This window comes from Trichosurus vulpecula, chromosome 4, assembly GCF_011100635.1.
Source record: "Trichosurus vulpecula isolate mTriVul1 chromosome 4, mTriVul1.pri, whole genome shotgun sequence".
Lineage (NCBI taxonomy): Eukaryota > Metazoa > Chordata > Mammalia > Diprotodontia > Phalangeridae > Trichosurus > Trichosurus vulpecula.
This window is the reverse complement of record NC_050576.1, coordinates 53,577,205-53,598,496: the sequence shown is the minus strand read 5'-3', so window position 1 is coordinate 53,598,496 and position 21,292 is coordinate 53,577,205. Positions and strand designations below refer to the sequence as shown.

The following is a 21,292-nucleotide window of genomic DNA, read 5'->3' as shown; positions in this document are numbered from 1 at the left end:
ATTTTGATGGCCTGGAGCTGGGAGCTTTGGCCAGGGGAGGAGTTGGTTTGTCTGTGGTTTGTGCACAAGTACTAACATACTTACCACTCTACTAACGGGGAAGATGGTGTTCGACTTTCTGCTGCCCCATTCCATGCTTTGCAAACACTTCCCTCTACCTGCCATTCTCTGCTTTATGCTTCTTGGGTCCCTCAGCTTCAGACCTTCACATAGCTGGAAGGCCTCTTCCTCCTTCCTATCGGTTAAATGAATCATGGTTGCAGTTAGGAGCACATTTAGGGTTAGGGTTAAGTAAAATGTATTATGATTGCAATTAGGTGAAAGAAACTTCCAGATGTCCTCAGTAAGTCAAGGGTAATACGTGTGGGAAGCTAGCAGGCAACTCCATCTTAGGTCAACATCTTACTGTTTCAGCTACATTCTGCATGTTTCTGGTCACTCCCCCTGTAAGGAGTTTCAGTAAGAAAAACCATATAGATAACTTAAAGACGAATGCCCTGCTGCTTGCTGTCCCTTGGGGTTTCTCCAGGAACTCCTAGATCCCCTAATAAAGCTTGGACAGATCAGTCTGGCTTTGTCTATTTCTTTCCTAGGAATCCTTGTGTCCCAGTGGTGGATAGCCAACACTTCCCCCACTTTCTATGCTTATTTCAAATGTCTCTCATTCTAATTTTACCTGGCAAATTACCTCCATGGCTGTCACACCTTTCATCCGTCCTTCTCCAAGATGGCTTGTAGTTTTCCAGCATTAAAGAGATGGTTCTCTGCCAGGGGTGGAGAACTTGTGGCCTTGAGGCCGCAGGTGATTTCTAGGTCCTCAAGTGCAACCCTTTAAAGAATCCAAACTTCACAGAACAAGAAGTCTTCACTCCTTGACTTCTCTATACACTGTATGTTCTTATATATGACTGGGTGTGAGGATGAGGGTGTCCCTGTGTCTTAACCCTCTGAAAGTCTCCTGCTATGGATCCCATTCTTAGGATAGCATTTTTGAATGCATAAAATGAAATACAATTAATTACCAATGAAACCACTTTTACTGAAATGAGTCATCAACACGGTTTTAAAATTTTATTCTGAAGAAACGTACTTCAAGGACTGCAGATTAAATCCCTTTTCCTTTCTCAATAGCTTCTCCTCAGCCAGCCATTTTTTCTCTGTCTAGGAGATGTCCAAAGGAGATGTGGAATGGAGCGGAGGGTGGGAGGCTGGAGAGCAAGAGGAGTGAAGATAGGGCTGGAGGTGTTACAGGAGAAGGAGGAGGGGGATAAAGGCGGCTGGTGGGGAAATGCAGCTGAGAGTGATTCTGTGAGGAAGCAGTGCCTGCAGGTTGGTGGGCGATAGGTAGGCGGGTAGGGCAGCTAAAAGGCAGAGAAGCTCTTGGACCACATGGACTGCCCCGTTTTGAGCACGACTCTTTCCTCCTGGCCAATTTTAATTTCCACTGCAAAGTTGATCTGTTCCTTGTTCCATGCCATCCCCATCCTTATCCACCAGCCACCCCCTCCCCCCACTCTTTTTGAAATGCTGTATTTACCCTGGCACTCGCTCTCAGGATAGAAACGGAGGAACCTACTTCTAGGTCCTTCTCGTTCTAAGCTTTGCCTTATAGGTCTCACAGTTGATACAACGCTTGCACACACATTGCTCAGTTTACCTTGGTCTCATTTAGGCTGGCACCTTCCTAGAGGTCCTCTTGCTGTGGGACCCATTTACTGGCAAGATCTATTTTCTCCAAGAGACTGACCAGGCATGAGAGCAGGTCTCCAGTTCTTTACTTGTCTGAGCTGCTCCCCTGGCGTTCCCTCTGCAGGCCCCTAGCTGTCAGTCCCCTGTACGAGGTTTCGTTCCCAGGCCCAGAGTTGGAAAAATTTTTACTAGGCTCTCAGCAAGCGCTTGGGATATGGTTTTTGGAAAGACGGCGGCCCTGGAGACAGTGACCTTTGGAGTGAGCTGCGTTGGGTCGGGGAGGCAGCTGGGGAAGGCCACAACAGCTGCGGTGCAGGTAATGGGAGGCATGGGAAGGGTGGGGCCAAGTGAGGATTTATTGTGTTGTGTTGTCTTTGGGACGCTCAGGTGGGTGTGTGCGTCCGCCTCGAGAATCTGGCTGGAAGGGGCACAGAGCGGGTGGAACGATGGTTCTGGAGGCGTGGATTTGCTTGGACAATGCTCTTGCCAAAGTGAGAAAGAGTGCATGTTGGAAAGTGGTGTCTTACTGGAAAGATCTGGGTGAAATGAACGGAGTAATCTAAGCTCGAGATTGTGTAGTCGCAGAGGTCACTGGAGTAAAGGGAGGGGGCAAAATTGGGGAGGGAGCAAAGTTGGAGCGAGACAAGGATGGCCGAGTGGGCTAAGATGGTACGTGCTGGTCGTGGTTTCTCCTGGGGACGTGGATTCGAATCCCACTGCTGAGGGTAATTCTTTGCATCCACCACTGTGGTCCCACAGTCCCTCAGCCCCCTTAGAGCTACAAGAAGCAGAGGGAGAGACTCGCCGCAGCCCCTAACTCCACTAACGCCACCTTTTTCTCTCTGCCCTCATAGGCAGGGACCCGATAAGCTTGCGTTTGTATGAGGGATATGTAGAGGTCTGAGGACCCAGATGGATTTTTGACGGAGAGTAGATTGGAAGAGAAATGCACACTTGGAAGTCATAACTCCTTCTACCCTCTCCACCAATACAGCTTCCTTCAGTCCATTCCTCCGACTTTCCTGGAGGAAGAAATGTAAGAGCAGTATGAGGAGGAGGAGGAGAAAGAGGAAAACGAAGAGAAGGGAAGGAGTATGTAGGAGGAGAAAAATGAAGAGAAAGAAGAAAAAAGTTAGGAGAGAAGAGGGCAAGAAAACTAAAAGTTTTGGGTTAGGATGAACGAATTTCCATTTTTTGTACACTAAATTTGACCCACCTGGAATCCCAGTGAATTCATCAAGATCTGGGGCAGAAAGGAGCACCTTACGGACATAATGCATGGGTGGTTCAGTGGTAGAATTCTCGCCTGCCACGCGGGAGGCCCGGGTTCGATTCCCGGCCCATGCATCTGTACTTTTAAAAGGGATTCTTAGCTGTTCCTAAGGCTCCTTTTGGACAGCTAACGCATTGCATTGGACTCAGTCTTCCCCAGGACAAAGGATGGGGCCTCTTTCGAAAAACATTCCCTTGGCAAAGAGATCAATCTTTACCTGAATCATTGAATGGGCACTGCCTCGGTCAAACTGACACCTGTTAAAAGACCTTAGCTTAAAAAAGCCAAGGTCTCCCACTGCATCCAGGGCCATCTACAGTTCTCATAATCTATATCTCATCACTGGACCCAGATGGCTCCGGAGGAAAAAGTGAGGCTAATGATTTTGTACAGCAGCCCTCACTCACTTCAATCCAATTCGCTTGCCTTGCCATGGCATCAACTCCCTGATGTCATGGTCCTCTTCAAGAAAGAAGGACAAAAAAACAAACAAACAAAAAAACCCGGACAAACAACAATCCATGGCAGTCTAACTTTTGCCAGCCAACCTTCAATTACTTGAGGAGGCCAGAGAACATCTGGGGGCTCGGGTCTTGGACAGCTAGGAAAGATGCTTCTCTGGCAGAAGTCTACCCAGCCCACCTCGATCTGACTCTAACCTTTCTCCCTGGAGCTCCATATCCACCTCCACCCTGAGTTTTCAAGATGGACAGTGAGGAGGATCAGAATGTACCCTTGAGATAGGTGTATTCTACTCCAATTTTTCACCTGCTCTCGGGACTTGGTGGTGGGCAGGGGAGATGAATCATTTTGTGAGTGGGAAATTAATATGCTTAACCATGAGAAAATCCACTTCTTAACACTGTTTTTACCATTCTTCATACAGAGCATGTGCAACTACAAATCCAAGCTGTATGGGAGAGGATTGACAAAGCCTCGGGTTCTGTCCCACTACACAAACACCAAGGCTGGGGGCTCTTTTCTTGTCTCCCTGTATAAGATTTCCTCAGTGAACTCTTCAGCTTTCAGTGCTTCAATAACCATCCCTATGCAGATGATGCTCAGATTTACTTATACAGCACTAACCTTTTGATGACATCCATCCTCTTACTCCAACTGTCTATTAGACATCAGAAGTAGAAGTCCTAGAGACATCTTAACGTCACCATGTCCAAAACTAATCTCATGATCTTTCCCCTCAAATCTTTCCCTCTTCCTAATTGTAGAGGAGTACAACCAATTTCCCAGGCACCCAGGCTGGTAACATGCCATCCTAGACTCTTTATTCTCTCTCCCTTAATTCCTTCCCCTCCCCCTTCCCCACCATTGGCAATCACCTGTCCATTTCAACCATTTCTACTTTCCTAACATTTCTCCTGTTTACCTGCTGGTTGATTTCCCTGCTTCAATATTCTCTCCCTTCCAATCCAACTTCCTATAATCTGTCAACTTGATCTACCTGAGGCCTAGATCTGACCATAGATATCTCTGCCTTATTCATTCAATAAGCTTCCATGATTCCCTATTGTCTTTAGTTATGTATGTGTATACATAGATACCTCATATATATGTACCTCATATATATATATACACTACACTACACTACACACACACACACACACACACACACACAACCTGGTTGTGCAGAGTTGTGTAACAGTAATCTTTCCCCCAATAGACTGTTTTTAGCTCTCTTGGTGAAGGTCTTGTCTTTTGTCTCATTTTATATCCTCTTCGTTAAGTGCCTGACATACAGTAGGCATTTAATACAAATTTACTGGTTAACTCATGACCAAAAGAATGGACTCAGTCTCTGTGTGTCTATTGATTATGTAAAGGACCAGACTTGTACATACACACTGAACTAAAAAAGAGGTATTCACATTTTGTTCCCTCATTTTCCTGTTAGTGCACTGAAAATGTACAAGGAGTTGGACCTGGAATGGAAAACTGGTAGGAGATCCAGTTGCATCCAATACCCTGTGGAAATCTTATTGGAGGAGATGGACAGAAATGCTAAAAGATGAACAGCCCTGGCTTAAGTTGGATCTCCATCTTTGGAGGGAATGTCTTGGATGAAGTTCCAGATCTGCTGTAGTGCATTAGTATTAACAGTCATAGTTGGGGAACCTGCGGCCTCCAGGTCATATGTGGCTCTCTAGGTTCTGAAGTGCAGCCAAATTTGTTCTGTGAAGTTTGGATTCAGTCAAAACACCGAACTTCAGGACCTAGAGCATCACAGGTGGCCTTGAGGTCGCAGGTTCCTCAAGCCTGGAAGTTCAGTTCTCCAGGATAAAACCTTGAAGACGAAGTTAGGGGCTCCTTCTCGTTAGATTTTCGAAGATGCAGCCGCAAGGCGAGGGACCTTGCACAGATTAGGTAGTCGCTCCATTGTAGCTCAGCTGAAGCGAAGTTTTGGGTTGGAGACCCAGCATCCAGCCAGACAATTGGAACGAACCAGAGAATGAGAAAGAACAGAGCTAGAGGACTGCGCCTACTCGCCCAGGAGGGTGGCATGGCTCCTGAAAAGAGTGCTCCGCATGCACCCGCAGGCAGGGCAGCCAGAGCCTGCCAGCGTGGGGACAGGGAATCCACGAAGAAGGCGCCACAGGACGGAGCATGCGCGAGTCTCTTGGCCCCAAAGCCCAAGATCGCTCCCAGAGCAGTCCATGACTCCTGTGGAATGGGTTCCTATAGGTTTTGCCTCCCGCATATCCTGCCCCAATCCTCCAAGCCCCCTGCTGTGCGCTCGTAGCCCTTCTCTTGCGGCTGCCCTAGAGTTCTCTTGAGCCAGTTACGTCTGTGCATTGTTAATGTGTGAATGTGACCGTGTCTGCGGATGTATGCTGAATGTAGGTGAACTCCTTGGAGCCAGGGGCTGGGCCTCTGCTTTTGGACATCCCTGCGCAGCTTTAGGGCTGGAGCAAGAAGGCTGTGAGCTGCCCCCAGGTTTTCTCTGAGGAGGTTGGATACTGAGCTCTGGCTTGGGCTTCCTGTGCGGAGGAGAGGGATTGGGCGAGAGGTGGACAGGCTGGCGGAGGGCCGGCTAGCAGGCGAACAAGGATGGCGAGCACGCCTGTGGGCGGCCTCCAGAAAACTTTGCCATCTCTCTGCGGAGATGCTGAAGGTGCTCTTGGCCGCCTAGTGTCACAAAGGCATCTTTTGCGCTGGAAGAGACTTTGGCGTCCTAGAGTTGGGGCGCTGGCAGTGAGAGACAGAGTAGGATAGGGCGTGAGGTGTGCAACAGAAGGCGGATCCTCCCCATAGGAGAATCAAACCCAGATCTCCTGTGTGAGAGGCGGAGATAATCACTACTACACGAACAAGGAAAGCGCCCAGTGGTGGCTTTCTGCTGCCTGCATCCCAGGTTCTGCAAACAGACGCTTTGCTTCTCTGCTTTGGGATTCTTGGGTCTCACAAACTCAGTTTCACAAACCTAGAAGGCCCCTTCCTTTTTGCCCTATGTTGCCTGCCTCAAACCCCTCACACTCTCTCACTCCACCCCATAGGCTATCTTTTCTGCCATCACGCCTGTCGTTCCTTCTCTACGACTTAGATAGTTTTCCAGTATTAAAGAGAAAGCTCTCGAAAGGAAGGAATTCTTTACCTCGTGTATGCCTGTATGTGACTGAGTGTATGCGTATGTGTATTTATGTGTTCGACACCTCCGGGTGTTCGCTGCAGCATTCTCAGATAACGTTTTTTCCTTAATAGTATTTTATTTTTTCCAGTTACATTCATTTTTCTAAGATTCTGAGTTCCAATTTTTTCTCCCTCCCCTTTCCAAAGACGGTATGCAATAAGCTATACATGTACGATCATATTAATCATATCTCCACATTAGTCATGTTGTGAACGAAGAATCTGAACAAAGGGGGAAAACCATGAGAAAGAAAAAAAAAAGAAAATAGTGTGCTTTGATCTGCAATCGGACTCCTTAGTTCTTTCTCTGGATGTGGATTGCATATTCCATCTTGAGTCTTTTGGAATTGTCTTAGATCATTGTATTGCTGAGAAGAGCTGAGTCCATCAGAGTTGATCATCGCACAGAGTTTCTGTTACCATATACAATGTTCTCCTGGTTCTGCTCACTTCACTCAGCATAAGTTCATGTAAGTCTTTCCAGGTTTTTCTGAAATCCACCTGCTCATCATTTCTCATAGAAGAATACTATTCCATTACATTCATATACCACAGCTTGTTCAGTTATTCCCCAATTGATGGCATCTCCTTAATTACCAATACTTTGCTGAAGAGGTCGGGGAACTATATGTTTTAGGGGTGCTAAAGACCTCAAAATACCAACACTCTAGGTCCTGCTGGAATGAATTCGATTCAAGCCTTCTTACAGCCAAAGAGAGACAAAGTTATTACAGATTCACCATAATGGGTTGTCTTAAGAAATCTCATCATTTGTGATGCTCGTTTTCATAAGCGGGCCAGATTCCATCTGAGGTAGATGGAATCTGAGCACCTTCATGGAGGCAATATGAAACTTATATACAGAAAGATTGCTGGAGGGATCTAGGGTGGTCCTGGGGTGAGGGGGGCGGGCAGAGTAGCTTAATGGGACTGGGATGAGGTCAGACTCCAGGAACCAAGAGAATGGGATTAAGGGTGGGAAGTAGCTGAAGTCTACCTGGAGACAACAGAAAATGTAGGGCTAGGCTAGTTTAAGGGTAACAGATTTAGGCATAGACACTTTGATAGGATTCAGGGTGGAAACTAGCCAGACAATGGAGGGCTAGGCTAAGATTAAGAGTAACCTAGCCTAGAGATTTGAGCCTAGCAATAATGAAAGATTTATGGCCTCAGGCAAAAGCCTCATCTCTTGAGAAGATTCAAGGGAAGTTCAAGGGGGCTCTCACAGTCTAAACCCCATCATTGCCACTACAAAAAGAGCTACTATAAATATTTTTGTACATGTGGGTCTTTTTCTCTTTTTTATGATCTCTTTGGGCTAAAGTGGTATTGCTGGATGAAAGGGTATGCAAAGTTTTATAGCCCTTTGCACATAGTTCCAAACTGCTCTCCAAAGCAAAGGTTGGGCTGATAACATTTTTGAATTTGTAAAATGAAATCCAGTAAATTACCACCAAAACCAATTTTATTGAAATAGCTCTTAATTTTTTTTTTAAAGAAATTAAGTTCAAAGACTCTAGGTTAAAAACTTTTGTCTGTTCTGCATACTCTCTAGGAGGCTGTTCACTGCTCTCTGTCAAGAAGGAATCAAAGAGAGATATGGCATGATGTGGAGCAGGAGGAGAGGAGGAGGAAAAGTCAGAGGAAGGCAGCTGATGGAGACATGTGGGTAGAGAGTTGTGCCATGAGGAAGCAGCTCCTGGAGCTTGGTGGGTGACAGGTCTTTTTTTTATTCCTTTGAGGCAATAACCTAATAATTGGCCTTCTGTTACTCTTCTCTCCAATCCATTATGAGTTTCTTGTCTCTTCGTATCCCTGACTCTTATCATAGTGCCTAGTATGCTGTAAATTTTTAACAAATGCTTGGTTTGACCAGGCCTCTTGCCTCATTCCCCTTTCTTTTCCTCTGAAAACCTACTGACACCAATTCCCACACTTTCCCCCTTTTCCCAAACTTCTGACAAATAGGTGGCCCTTCTCCTGGCCAAGACCAAATAGTCCAGGTGTACTTAATCCCACCCCTTCCCATCTTCTCCAGCAGTCTCAATCATCCCAACCTCTTGAATCTTCAAACAAGCCCAAGTCTCTCCCATCCTTTAAAAAACAAACAACCCCTCACCCCAACCCATTACTAGACACTACTATCCCCTCAAGGTATGCATTGCTCTATATCTCCCTTCCTTTTCATGGGGGCCATCTCCAGGGGTTCTGATCTATATCTTGGCACTGGACCCAGATGGCGCCAGAGGAGAAAATGAGGCTGGTGACCTTACACAGTCCTCCCTCACTTAAATCCAATTCACTTGCAAGTCATGGCATTGTCTTCCTGATGTCATGGTCCTCCTTGAGAAGGAAGGACAAACAATAACAATCTTTTCCAATGCGATGTATGTTTTTTGCCTCGTGAATGTTCCCAAAATGCAGACCTCACCAGATGACAAATCTCCAAGAAACGTACCAGAAATCACTCTATGATGTTTGGACATAGATTGATTGATGCTAGGAGGAAATACAGAACTGAGCTCTCAACCTGGCTTCCTTCGCATCAGAATCCCTTCCATGTGGAAGGGCCAGCAAAATTTCGTTCCCTGACCGGGAATCGAACCCGGGGCACAGCGGTGAAAGCGCCAAATCCTAACCACTAGACTACCAGGGAATGCTGAATAGCATTTTTTCCTTCCTCACTCAACAAAACAATGGCCTCCTTCACTCTTCCCAAGTCTTCTCGGGTGACCCTCATTAGGTTCACAATTGGACCCTTAAGAATTAACTGCTCTATGATTAACGTGTTTAGATTTTTGTAAGACCCTATTAAATCATTGCTAAGTCTCATTACTAGCAGGTTTAAGTAGTACTGAAGGGGCTTGAAACCTGGAAAATAGATCTAGTGGAAGAAAATATCTCTGAAAATCTGCCCTAGAAAAGAACCCTAGAAACAAGCATGGTAAACTAATAGCCTTATTAAGGGTACTGAGATGCTGATTGAGGTCGCATATCTTTCAGTTTAAAGTAGATCAAACTGGACAATTTGTGGACAATGGTCAAAGACAGATATCTTTAACTTAGAATTTCCAAGGGAAAACAGCTTCGCAGAAGTAGACAGTTCCTCTCAACACCCTTGACTTGGATGCATCTTGATGAGTAAGCAGGAATATTCTTTCTTTTCTTCAGTCTGGCTTGTATTTTTGTCTTGTCTGTAGAGTCTTTCTCTCTTAATTTATCTCTTACCCCTGAGTCACTCATCTCCAATTACAAACTATATTTCCCATAAGGTCATAGACTGGTTACTGGCTAAGACCAACGAGTAGACTAAACAAACAGATCAGTGTGGTCATACCTATTATTCTATCTCACATTTTCCTACTGGCTCCCAAGAACTTATATTTCATTCAAGTAATGCTTCCAGGGAAGTTTATCAAAGTGGGGAATTGTGGAAAAATAAAAGATTGTATTGTGATTTAAAAAAATTATATTAGTCTGGCCTACCCATGAGCGCTTGATATTTTTCCAATTGTTTAGATTGGACTTTATTTGTGTGAAAGGGTCTTTATAATTGTGTTTATATAGTTCCTGGGTTTGTCTTGGACAGTAGACTTCCAAGCATTTTATATTGTCTACAGTTATTTTGAATTTAATTTGTCTTCCTTTCTCTTGTCCATTATTCTGGGCCTTGTTGGTAATATATAGAAATGCAGATGCTTTATGTGGGTTATTTTCTATCCTGTAATTTTGCTAAATTTGTTAATTATTTCAAATAGTTCTTTCAGTTGATTCTCTAGGATTTTTTTAAGTATACCATCATATCATCTGCAAAGAGTGATAGTTTTGTTTTCTCATTGACTACTCTAATTTCTTCAATTTCTTTTTCTTCTCTTATTGCTAAAGCTAACATTTCTAGTACAATAATAGTGGTGATAATGGGCATCCTTGTTTTACCCTTGATCTTATTGGGAAGGCTTCTAGTTTATCCCCACTAGAGATAATGTTTGCTGACGGTTTTTTGATAGATATTACTTATCATTTTAAGGAAAGCTCCATGTATTCCTATGCTCTCTAGTGTTTTTAATAGGAATGGGTGCTATATTTTGTTGCAAGCCTTTTCTGCATTTATTGAAATAATCATATGATTTCTGTTGGTTTTGTTATTGATAAGGTCAATTATAATTTTCCTAATATTGAATCCACCTGGTTGTAGGGTATGATCCTGGTAATATATTGCTGTGATCCCCTTGCTAATATTCTATTTAACATTTTTGCCTCAATATTCATCAGAGAAATTGATCTATAGTTTTCTTTCTCTGTTTTGTCTTTTCCTGGTTTAGGTATCAGCACCATATTTGTGTCATGAAAAGAATTTGGTAGGACTCCTTTTTTGGGGCCTATTTTCCCAAATAGTTTATATCGTATTGAAGTTAATTGTTCTTTAATGTTGGTAGAATGAACTTGTAAATCCATCTGGCCCTGGGGATAAAAATACAAGATTGTAGGCCATAGATGTAGAAATAACTTTTGTTATTTTACATTTCATAAGTTGAAAAATGCATATATCCTTTTCTCTTGATGGGGCAGGGTATGTTGTCTGAAATAAACTACATCTACTCATTCCTGATATCTAGCTGATATCAAAATTGACCCTTCATTGTGATTGATTTAAACCACTCTTGCTAATGCTGCAGAATATTGCCCAAAGCAATGTATGAAGGAATGTTTTTACCTTGTGCTCATAGTAGATGCTTTCACATGTGAGTATCTACCTGACTAGACAAATAAAGACCTTTCAGCTTTATGCATCTCAGGACTCCTGCTTGCAACGATCCCATCCTCAGGGACCCACTGAGATTGGCCAGTAATGACTCCTGAGGATCCACTTCAAAATGAATTTCACCACAGTCGTTTCTTTCCTTTCCAGTTTTGTTACACTTCACTTCCCTCCACATACCCTGACGTGCTGTGAAACTGCCCCCCCTTGTTGTTCCTCTAAACAAGCTATTCCATTTCTGGACTCAGCCTTTTCACTGGGTTTCACACCACGAACTCTCTGCCTTGTCATCTCTGCCTCCTATCTTCTCTGGCTTTCTTCAAGTCTCAGCTAAAGTCCCAGTCTCTGCCAGAAACCTTCATCACTCCTCACCAATCTTTGTGCCTTCTCTCTGAGAATTTCCCCTATTTATCCTGTATATAACTTGTTTGCACATAGAGAGTCGTCTGCCTGTGTTTGTGTATGAGTAGAACTGAGTCTGGGGATGTAGGCTGCTTGTGCTACATGCAGGTGAGCTCCTTGGAGCCAGGGGCTGGGCTCCCTCTCAGACTGGAGCAAGCATGCCGTGAGTTGCCCACAGGTTTCCTCTGCAGAGGTTGGGCACTGAGCCCTGGCTTGGGCTTTCTTTTCGGTTGGAGGCGAGGGATTGGGCGAGACTGGGTGCTTCACCCGCGGTGGCTACAATGAGTGCCCGACAAAAAATCCTTGGGCGTCTGAGGCTGGGGGATGACCGGTGAGCAGGCGAACAGGGGTGGTGAACACACCTGTGGGCTGCCTCCAGAAAACTTGCCTTTGGCTAGCTCTCAGCGGAGATGCTGAAGGTGGCTCTTGGCAACCTAATGTCACAAAAGCGTCTTTTGGGCTGGGAGAGATTTCGGCTGTTTAAGAGCGGGGACTAGTGTTCCCCGCCCTCCCTCCCCCACACCCCCCTTCATCCTGTTCTTTGTTTCTGGAGCAGTGGGCACAAAACCTGGCACGTAGTTGTCAGGCAAAGCCCTTTATAACCAGCCCACTTTGTAGTGTTCTTACACCTTACATCCCTTCCTGCTCCCTCTATCTGCTCTGCTCCTCCAAGAAGACATTCCATTTCTCACAGCCAGACATTTTCACTTGCCATCCTCCATGCCTGGAATACTCTCCTTCCTCATCTCCAACAGCTGAAGATTTCTCTGGAGGGAATTCCCAGCTAAAGTCCTATCTTCTAGAGGAAGGCTTTTCTTTATCTGTCTTCTTGTATCTTCCAATCGTGTTTATTATTCCCTTTCTACATCTCGTTTGCACATCATAGTTGCATGTTGTCTCCCCCATTATATTATTGGCTGCTTGGGAGCAGAGATTGTCTTTTCCCTTTCTTATCCCTGCACTTAGCTGGATGCTGAGAGGTGCTTAATACAAATTTACTGACTGGTGGACTGATGACAACCAAAAGAATGAATTCATCAGGTGTATGTCTGTTGAGTGTGTAAAGGACAATATTTGCACATATATATGTATATATAATTTAAATTTTGTTTGTTTTAACTCCAAGTGTCTTGTAAATGCACAAGGAGTTGCGTCCAGAAAGCAAAAGTTAAAGAAGACCCGGATGCACTGGATATTCCGCAGAAATTTTATTGAAGGAGATTGGCAGGAATGTCAGAAGATGGGATGGACTTGGCTTAAATTGGATGGTTGTCTTTGGAGGAAATGTCCTAACTGGTGAGATACCAGGTTCATTGGAGTTCGTGAGTATGTATTCTATCCCACGGTCGGTGAGATCCAGAATGAAAACTCATTGAGGGCTAAGGCAGAGGCTTTTTCCAGTTTATCTTCCAAAGATGCAGCCTCCTAGAGAGCCCCTCTTGCACAGAGTAGGCTCTCCATTGTTGTGAAGTTGAAGTGAAACACTGGCCTCGAGATCCAGTGTATCTAGAAAAAGAGGAAGAACCAGAGGAAAATAGAGGATAGAAATATAGGACCACCAGCACATCTAGGGTGGGGCACATGCTCAAAGCCCCCCAAGGAGTAGAGAAATCAATGAGGAACCTGGCAGAGGTCAGGCGACCGGCAAGAGTCATTCGTGGCTCTATGTAGGGGTCGGCGGTGTAGCAAGAGGAATAGAAAAGATAGCTGCGTTGGCCGGGAATCGAACCCGGGTCAACTGCTTGGAAGGCAGCTATGCTCACCACTATACCACCAACGCAACATGGATGCTTGTTACAGTACCACAGTAACTTCCCCTACTAAGGCCTAAAGAGAGCCGCAGAAGTCCCCTCGCCGATCCCCCAGCTGCGGCCAGCGCAAGAGCCCCTCCCGCAGCTGTACTCCCTAGCCGGCTCTCTCGCTCCACACGCGAGCCGAGGCCAGCCCAGATCTCCTCTTGTCTCTTTGGCAGCCGCCTTCCTTGGCCGAAGCCTTCAGCCGGAACAGGGCTCCTGCCACGTCTGCCGGAGTCATAGCTTGGTGCTGCCCAAGCTCAGCTGTACGCATCCCTCATCTCTCCGCTCTCCAAGCCCCTCTGGATGCCCGGCAGCTTCATGTTTGTGAAGTAGGTCAAGGCCCGTGGTACGGTTGGCTGCACAGTAGACTCAACCTGCCGGCAGGCCAGCCTGAGACCTCTAGCTTTGAATTCAGGGTTGAGAACGGATCAAGAGCCGCAGGCCCAAAGCCCACGACGGCTCCCGAACCAGCTTGTGACCCCTGTGGGTTGGGTTGCTACAACTCTTGCCTCCCGCGTGTCTTGTCAGAGTCCTCTACGTCCCTGCCCTCGCCCTCATGGCCCTCCTTTCGCCCCTGACATGGAGTTTTCTTCCTCCCACTTTCTGATTGTCGGATTGTAACCTTGCATGTTAGTATGTGAGTGGGACTGAGCGGGTAGACTGCACACCATCTGCACCCCTGCAGGCTAGAGGGCTTGGGGTCAGAAGCCGCCCGGACCTGAGAGGGGGGCGCATGGGCCTTGGCAGCCCTAGGCACGCTGTGAGCAGCCCAGAAGCTTCCTCTGAGAACATCAGGAACAAAACCCTGGCTCTTGATCGGGCTTCCTTTTCTGTCTGGGGCGACGATAACTTGGAGACACAGAGATCCTTGGGAATCTGGAATTGGGGGTGGCCAGCCCACCAGCAAGCCTCGGCTTGGCAGCTAAGCCCTAAGGGGAGGTGCTGCGGGTGACATGCTCTCCTGGTGCACTCGGAGAGGCTGGGTGTCCTGAGGTGGGGCTGCGGTTGATAGAGGAGTAGAGGTGTTGCATGGTGAGTTAGAAAAAGAATCAACTTCTCCCCGTCCGGGAATCGAACCCCGGTCTCCCGCGTGACAGGCGGGGATACTCACCACTATACTAACGAGGAAACGACCCGTCAAAAATTTTAACTCTCAACGCCCCAGGAATGCAGACAGAAAGACAGCTTGCATCCCGGGGATTCTGCCTGTCTGTGTCTCTGTGTCTCTGTCTCTGTCTCTCTCTGTCTCTCTGTCTCTCTCCTTCTCTCTCTCTCCATCCTCCTAAGGGCGCCCACATACGTCTCTTCCCTTCCCGACCCCGCCCCCCCATCTCTCTTCCGCGTCAGTGTCTCCATTGGAATTTCTGAAGGCCACACAGCTTCTTAGCTTCCCAAACCTGAAGCCCTTTCCCTCAGCCACCTCTGCTGCCTGCCTAAAACCCCTCTCAAACTCTAAACCTCGAGTGCCTCTGGACCTATCAGTCCATTGCTGGGCTCTCAGCGTCAGGCTCTTGGGACACACTTTTGCAAAGAGGGGGGGCCTGGATGGAGTGGCCTGGTGGATCCTGTAGTCTCTTGTCCTCTAGAGCCGCTACTCTTTCTCGTCATTAAAGAGAGGCTCTCCAAAGGAAGGAATTCTTCACCGTACCAGCGTGTGTGTCTGTTCGAGCTTGTATGTGTGGGTATGTGGATGTTTGATCCCTTTGAATGTCTCCTGAAGTCTTCTCAGGATAACATTTTTGAATGCATAAAAACGAAATTCAGAAATTTACCCAAGAAACACATTTTTTATTGAAATAGAATTGTCAGCATGTTAAAAAAATATAAACCAAGCACAGGAACTTTAGATTAAAAAAAAAACAAACCTTTTTTTTTTTCTCTCAGAAGACTCTAGGATGGTGTGTGTGTGCGCGCGCGCGCAGTCTTTCATTCAAAGAGTTCAAGGGAGGAGACAAAGCGATGGGGTGGGAGGAGGAGAGCAGTAAAAGAAGGTAGGGGAATAGGGACGAAGGCGGTGGCTGGGGAGATGTGGCGGAGAAAGAGTGGTGCTGTGAGAAAGCAGCTCCTGGAGGTTGGTGGGTGATGGATGGGGTGGATGGGTGCTGGGGTGAGAAGGCAGAGCAGCTGAATGCTCCGGGACCTCACCTGCTGATCCATTGAGCCGCTCTCTTACCTCCTGGCCAATTCTCACTTCCACGGAAATGTTGATCTGGTCTCTAGGCGAACCCTGTCCTTTCTTACCGAACCTCCACTCGTCTTGGGATACTCTTCAGCAGCACTCACTCCTTGGATGGACATCCTCTCAGTGCTTCAAGGCACCTCCGGGTCTAAGCTTTGTCTTATAGTTGACACAACGTTTGCACACTCATTCCTCAGTTTCTCTTGGCCACATCTAGACCGGTGCCTCCCTAGAGGCCCTTCTGCTTTGAGGCGCATTCCCAGGAGGAGTGTTTTCCAAAGGAGATGAGACCCTTTCGTCCCTCACACTAATGTTGTGGGAGCCATTACTTTCAGCCCTAAGCTCTGGGGACATACTTGTTAGAGACAGGGAGGCTCTGGAGGGGGTGGACTAGTGGTTGAACTGCATGTGTTCCTCAAAGAGAGAGAGGCAAGGTCCTGGATACAGTTGTGGAAGGCCGCAGCAGCTGCGGAGCGGTGGAACCCGAGGAGTGGAGTGAGGGATGGGAGTTGGGAGAGAAGAACGTGCTTCGTCTTAGGACGCATAGTAGGGTGTTTGTGTCAGCGGTGTGGAAGGATGCTTCTAGACGTGTGGACTTGCTTGGATAGTGCTGGTGCCTGGGGGAGAGGGCAGGGCTTGTTGCAAGGAATTGAGTAGAATGCATCGAACCATCTGAGATCGTGGTTGTGTTGTGGCTGTGGTCACTTGGGTAGAGAGAGAGGATGTCTTCAAATATGGTCAGGATGGCCCAGTCGTTTGGCCTTTGCATGAGATTCTCCTCTAGAAGCGTGGGTTCGGGTCTCACCCAGTAGCCTGTTGCCTCCCACTGCTTTCAGGGTCCCGGGGGCACCTAAGAGCTACCTGAGCAAAAGTGAGTGACTTGACCCAGGTCCTGGGCTCCAAGAACACCTCTTCCTTCTTCCTAGCCCAAGGTCCTTCATAGGCCAAGACTGGATAAACCCGCGTTTGTATGAGGGGTGTGTGGAGGATCTGGTCCCAAATGAGGGCCATGTTGGATTTTTGCTGGAAAGTAGATTGGAAGAAAAACGCACACTTGGACTTCGGGCCTTTATCGACCCTCCCCACCAAAACAGCTTTCAGATACCTACCTTAAGGACATTTAACCAACTTGTCTAGAGGAAGAAGTGTAGGAGCAGTAGGAGGAGAAGTAGTAAGAGGAGGAGGAGGAGAAGAATTTAGGGGAAGGATCTGGGAGGAAGCCCAAAGCAGAAGGCAAACGTTTTAGGTAAAATTCTTCGGATACGGTGTAAAATTCTAAGTGCAGGTCCTGGCCTACCAGATAGCAGCGTGTGTTCTGAGAAATCAAAGATATTACACACAAAGAAGGAGAAAGGTTGCTTGTCCAGCATGGGTGGTTCAGTGGTAGAATTCTCGCCTGCCACGCGGGAGGCCCGGGTTCGATTCCCGGCCCATGCAAGAGTGTTTTAGCCTCACTTGAGAGGACCAGAGAAAATCTTGGGTCTCCGTCTCTTGGAGAGCTGCGAAAGCCTTCTCTGAAAGATAGTCCCACTGCCCCTCACTCCCGTCAGTTTTCCAGATGGACAACTTAGGCTAGTGGAATTGATAATGTTTGGGGTGGGTGCCCCTCTGGTTTTCCTTCTGTCCCTTGGAATTGGCGGCTAGGCTCCGTGGAAATGAAGCAAGACAGTGAGTGAGCTGGGCTCGGGTACCATTTGTAGCTGGGGCCAGGCAGTGGAGCCTGTTAGAATGGAAATTTTTCCCGTTGAGGGGCCTCGAAGAGCTGCAAAGGGCCTTCCCTGAACGGGAATCGAAACCTGTCATTGCAAGAGTGCCGAATCTTAACTACTAAACCATTAGGGAACAAGCCTTTACTTTCCTGAATTCCTTATTCAGCACAACACGACTTTTGCATCCCTCCCGTGTCCTTTCCAGTCTCCATTGGAGATCCATTGGACCCAAGACGGGTCTTCTCCTCAACGTTCTAACTGCACTCCCAACCAACGCCCATTTACCTCCTCCCACAAGTCGGCCCATTGCCCTAAATGCTGCCACAGCTTCTCCTTGCCCCAGTAAAGCACCTTCCAGAATAGCACCTGTATGTCTCCTGCCTTTCTCTCTCTTCAGGGGTTCTGTGAAATACTGGGTGCTTTTCTTTGCACAGCTTCTTCCGTTGACTCAGCAACAATATTTGACTGTACTCTGGTTTCCTGTTCTCTGTTTTTCTACCAAGTGTAATCTCCATCGCTAGGGCAGGAGCAACTCAGGAATGGCTGTGAGCCCAGGAATGAAGGAGGCTTACACATTCGGAGAGGAGTTTTGCTGTCCTTCATGCGCTCATCTAGGAGAGCATTCACTTCTAAATCCTCTATGTTCTGCCTTAGGCGCTTCACTCTAGAGCCTTTCCAGAGACAAGTCCGACCTCTGAGGAGGATTGCAGGAAGGAGGCAAGGTAGGACACACACCTTGTCCTGCCCCAGGGCACAATACCAATGCACTATCCCGGCATTGGCCTTCTCTTCTCCCACTTTACTATTTCATATGGGAGTCTCTTCAGCTTCCAAGATTTCAGCTATAGAGTCATATCTAGGCAGATGATGCTCAGATCTTCTTGCCCAGCCCTAATGTGTCTCTTGGCCTCCAACTTCCTCTTAGACATCCTCGAACTTAATATCCTGCAGATATCTTAAACTCAATATGTCCCAAAATGATCTCATCTTTTCTCCCAGAAGCTCCCTTCTTCATAATTTCCTTATACTGTCCAGATAACCCCCATCTTCTCTGACTGACACCAGGAAGGTCCAGGTCTACACATCCAGGTGAGTCCTCCAAGCTTTCAATCTACATGTCATTCTCCACTCCTTACTCTCACTGTTCAAGTTTCCTTGTTTCTGCCTCTGAAATATCACTCCTTTAGGCATTCTTCTCTCCTTGACACAGCCACCATCCTAGTGCAGGCCCTCATCATTTCAGAACTGGGCTATTACAATAGCTTTACTGGTTGGTCTCCCTGCCTCAAGTCTCTGGATACTCCAATTCATCTTCCATTCAGATGTTCACTTATTCTTCCTGAAGCTCAGATCTGACCAGAACTCTGTTTTATTCATTTAATAAACTTCAGTGGTTCTCCATTGCCTTGAGGATTACATATATAGTCTACTGTTTAACTTTGAAAGCCTTTCATAACCTGGCCCCTTCCTCCCTTTCCAGTTTTCTTATACTTCATATACCCTTCTCCCCTATTCCAACCATTTGCCCTGAGAGCTCCATGCTTGGAACTCCCTCCTCATTTCTGCCCCCTAGCTTTCCTAGCTTCTCTTAAGTCTCCGTCAAAGTCCTACTTTCTTCAAGATACCTTCTCTATTCTCCTCAATCTTAGTGCATTCCTTCTGAGATTACCACCCAAAAACACTTGTTACTCCACTAACTTCTTTGTATGGTTGTATTTAGCATGGTGCCTGCCACATGACAGATGTTTAACAAATGATAGTTGATTGAATAACTTCTAAGCTGCTACTTCTACCATCCCATGGGGATCAGCTCCAGTCATCTTGATTTATATCTTGCCAGTGGACCCAGATGGTTCAAGAGGAGAGACCTTGCATATCCCTCCCTCACTCAAATCCAATTCACTTGAATGTCCTGGAATCATCTTCCTGATGTCATGGTCCTCTTCAAGAATGAAGGACAAACAACAATAACAACAATAATCTATTATCTCATAATTAAAAAAGGAAACCACTGTTTCTAGACTGGGACATATTTCACACATTTGGTAGCTTTTCACCTATACATGTCCATGAAAATTTGGGAAGCTTTAAGGGTATTTTTGAGGTGAAGTAGACATTGGAATCCTCCATCTCCTATTGGGGGGTTCTCCAAGGCAAATGAGGCTGAACCATTACTCTAATAGCACCTCCAACTGCTCACCAGAAGAGGAAGAACAGGGAAGGCCTTCTGGGAGACCATGAAAATTCCCAGATCATCTAAAATTCTTCTTCCTTCCTACCTAGGCCTCTAGGCTCCTTCCACATTCCCCCACTTTCCATGCCCTCTCTCCTTTCACTCCCATTTCCACATCTTCTCACTACCTTCCTTGTCTTGACACCAAGGGTGCAGCATTTGAAAGTATGTCAGCAGCTGCCCTTAAATCCTTCTCAACCATTCTCCTACTTCCTTTTTCCCTATACAGTCTCTCCTTGACAAGTACCAGACCAGGCTTAGCATACCCTGAACCACCACTACCCCCTAAACCCTTTTTCCATTAGGATAGAACCACTTCCCACCCAAGCATCCTTTTTTTGACTCTTCTTAAATGTTCACCAAAGATCCTGGAGAGTGTCATGGAATCCACCCCACTGGTTCTACTGCAAATTTATGATATTTCATAACTCAATTTGTCCTTCACTGAAGCTTCACAATCCATTTATTCCTTGAAAGTTTCACTCTTATTGTGCCAAACCTTCTCTCCTCAGACTTCCTGCACCTCCCGAAGCATTCTCTCCCCTGCAGAGGACCTCAGTCTGACTTTATGGAGATCACCCCACCAGCCAGTTCCTTCTAATCCCTCACTCCATACCTAAAAAGCCTCCTCTTCCTGCCTTCTCCCATTCTGTCCTACTTTGCTCCACCCTCTGATTGATGAGATGGGAATTCCTACCAAAGTTCACTCTTCCTCCTGTGCTCTTGATCCCATGCTCTGCTGTCTCCTCTGGGAGCTTGCCCTCTTCATCCTTTCCTTTTGTCTTCACTCTCTCCACATATAACTTCTTTCATATTCAACTTTTGACCCTCCACTGACAGGCCTTCTTCATTGTCAAACAAACTTCTCTTGTCCCTGCTATGCCATCAGTCTGTGGGATTGTCTTTCTATTCCCTTTCATAGCTAAACTCTTAAACAGGGTGATGCAAGCTAGTTGCCTCTATTTACTCACTTCTCACTCCTGAATCTGATTGCAATCAGATTTCCGACCTGATACCGAAATTGCCCTTTCTAGGGTCACCAAAGACCTCTTAACTGACTGCTCAATCAACTGAAGGCATTTGTCTCATTCTTCCTCCAATGGGGACTTATCTGCAGTATTGGGCACCACTCTTTTCCTGGACAGGTTTTCCCCCATTGCCTCCTGGGACCCTGTGATCTGTCTCTGTCAGAGTATCTGGCCCTTTTTCTCTGTTTCTCTATATCTCAGTCTGACTCTCCTCTTTCTGTCTCTGTGTCTTTCTCTGTCTCTCCGTGTTATAGTCTGGGACTCTCTATATCTGTCTCTGGCCCCCTGTAGGCATTGCCACTCTGATGGAGCACTTGGGTGTTTGTGCTCGGACTCTACTTCCAAGATCACCTTTCTCCCTAGTCTCAAAATAATGAGGTTTGAAAGGGGTTTCAGGGACCCCTCGAGGACTGAAGTATAGGACAGGGTCATCTGGAATGAATTCACACACTCAAGCATTCTTCAAGTCAAGGTGGCAAAGGTTTATTGTGTCACCAGTATAGAGGGCAGAGTTCCTTAGGGAACTTGCATTCCCTAAGGAACTTGCAACTTAACCAGAATGATGCTAAAGCTTATATAGGA

General features: G+C 46.5%; 5 non-coding genes across 5 annotated transcripts; 2 read left to right on the top strand and 3 right to left on the bottom strand.

Annotated features, from left to right (window-relative positions):
* Positions 1-2,965: 2,965 nt before the first annotated feature.
* Positions 2,966-3,036, top strand: TRNAG-GCC. The gene has a single exon. It is a non-coding gene; the product is annotated as a tRNA-Gly (tRNA).
* Positions 3,037-9,188: 6,152 nt separating this feature from the next.
* TRNAE-UUC lies at positions 9,189-9,260 on the bottom strand. The gene has a single exon. It is a non-coding gene; the product is annotated as a tRNA-Glu (tRNA).
* A 4,213-nt stretch (positions 9,261-13,473) lies between these two features.
* TRNAG-UCC lies at positions 13,474-13,545 on the bottom strand. The gene has a single exon. It is a non-coding gene; the product is annotated as a tRNA-Gly (tRNA).
* A 1,072-nt stretch (positions 13,546-14,617) lies between these two features.
* TRNAD-GUC lies at positions 14,618-14,689 on the bottom strand. Its single transcript has one exon. It is a non-coding gene; the product is annotated as a tRNA-Asp (tRNA).
* Positions 14,690-17,106: 2,417 nt separating this feature from the next.
* TRNAG-GCC lies at positions 17,107-17,177 on the top strand. Its single transcript has one exon. It is a non-coding gene; the product is annotated as a tRNA-Gly (tRNA).
* The last annotated feature ends 4,115 nt before the right edge of the window (positions 17,178-21,292 follow it).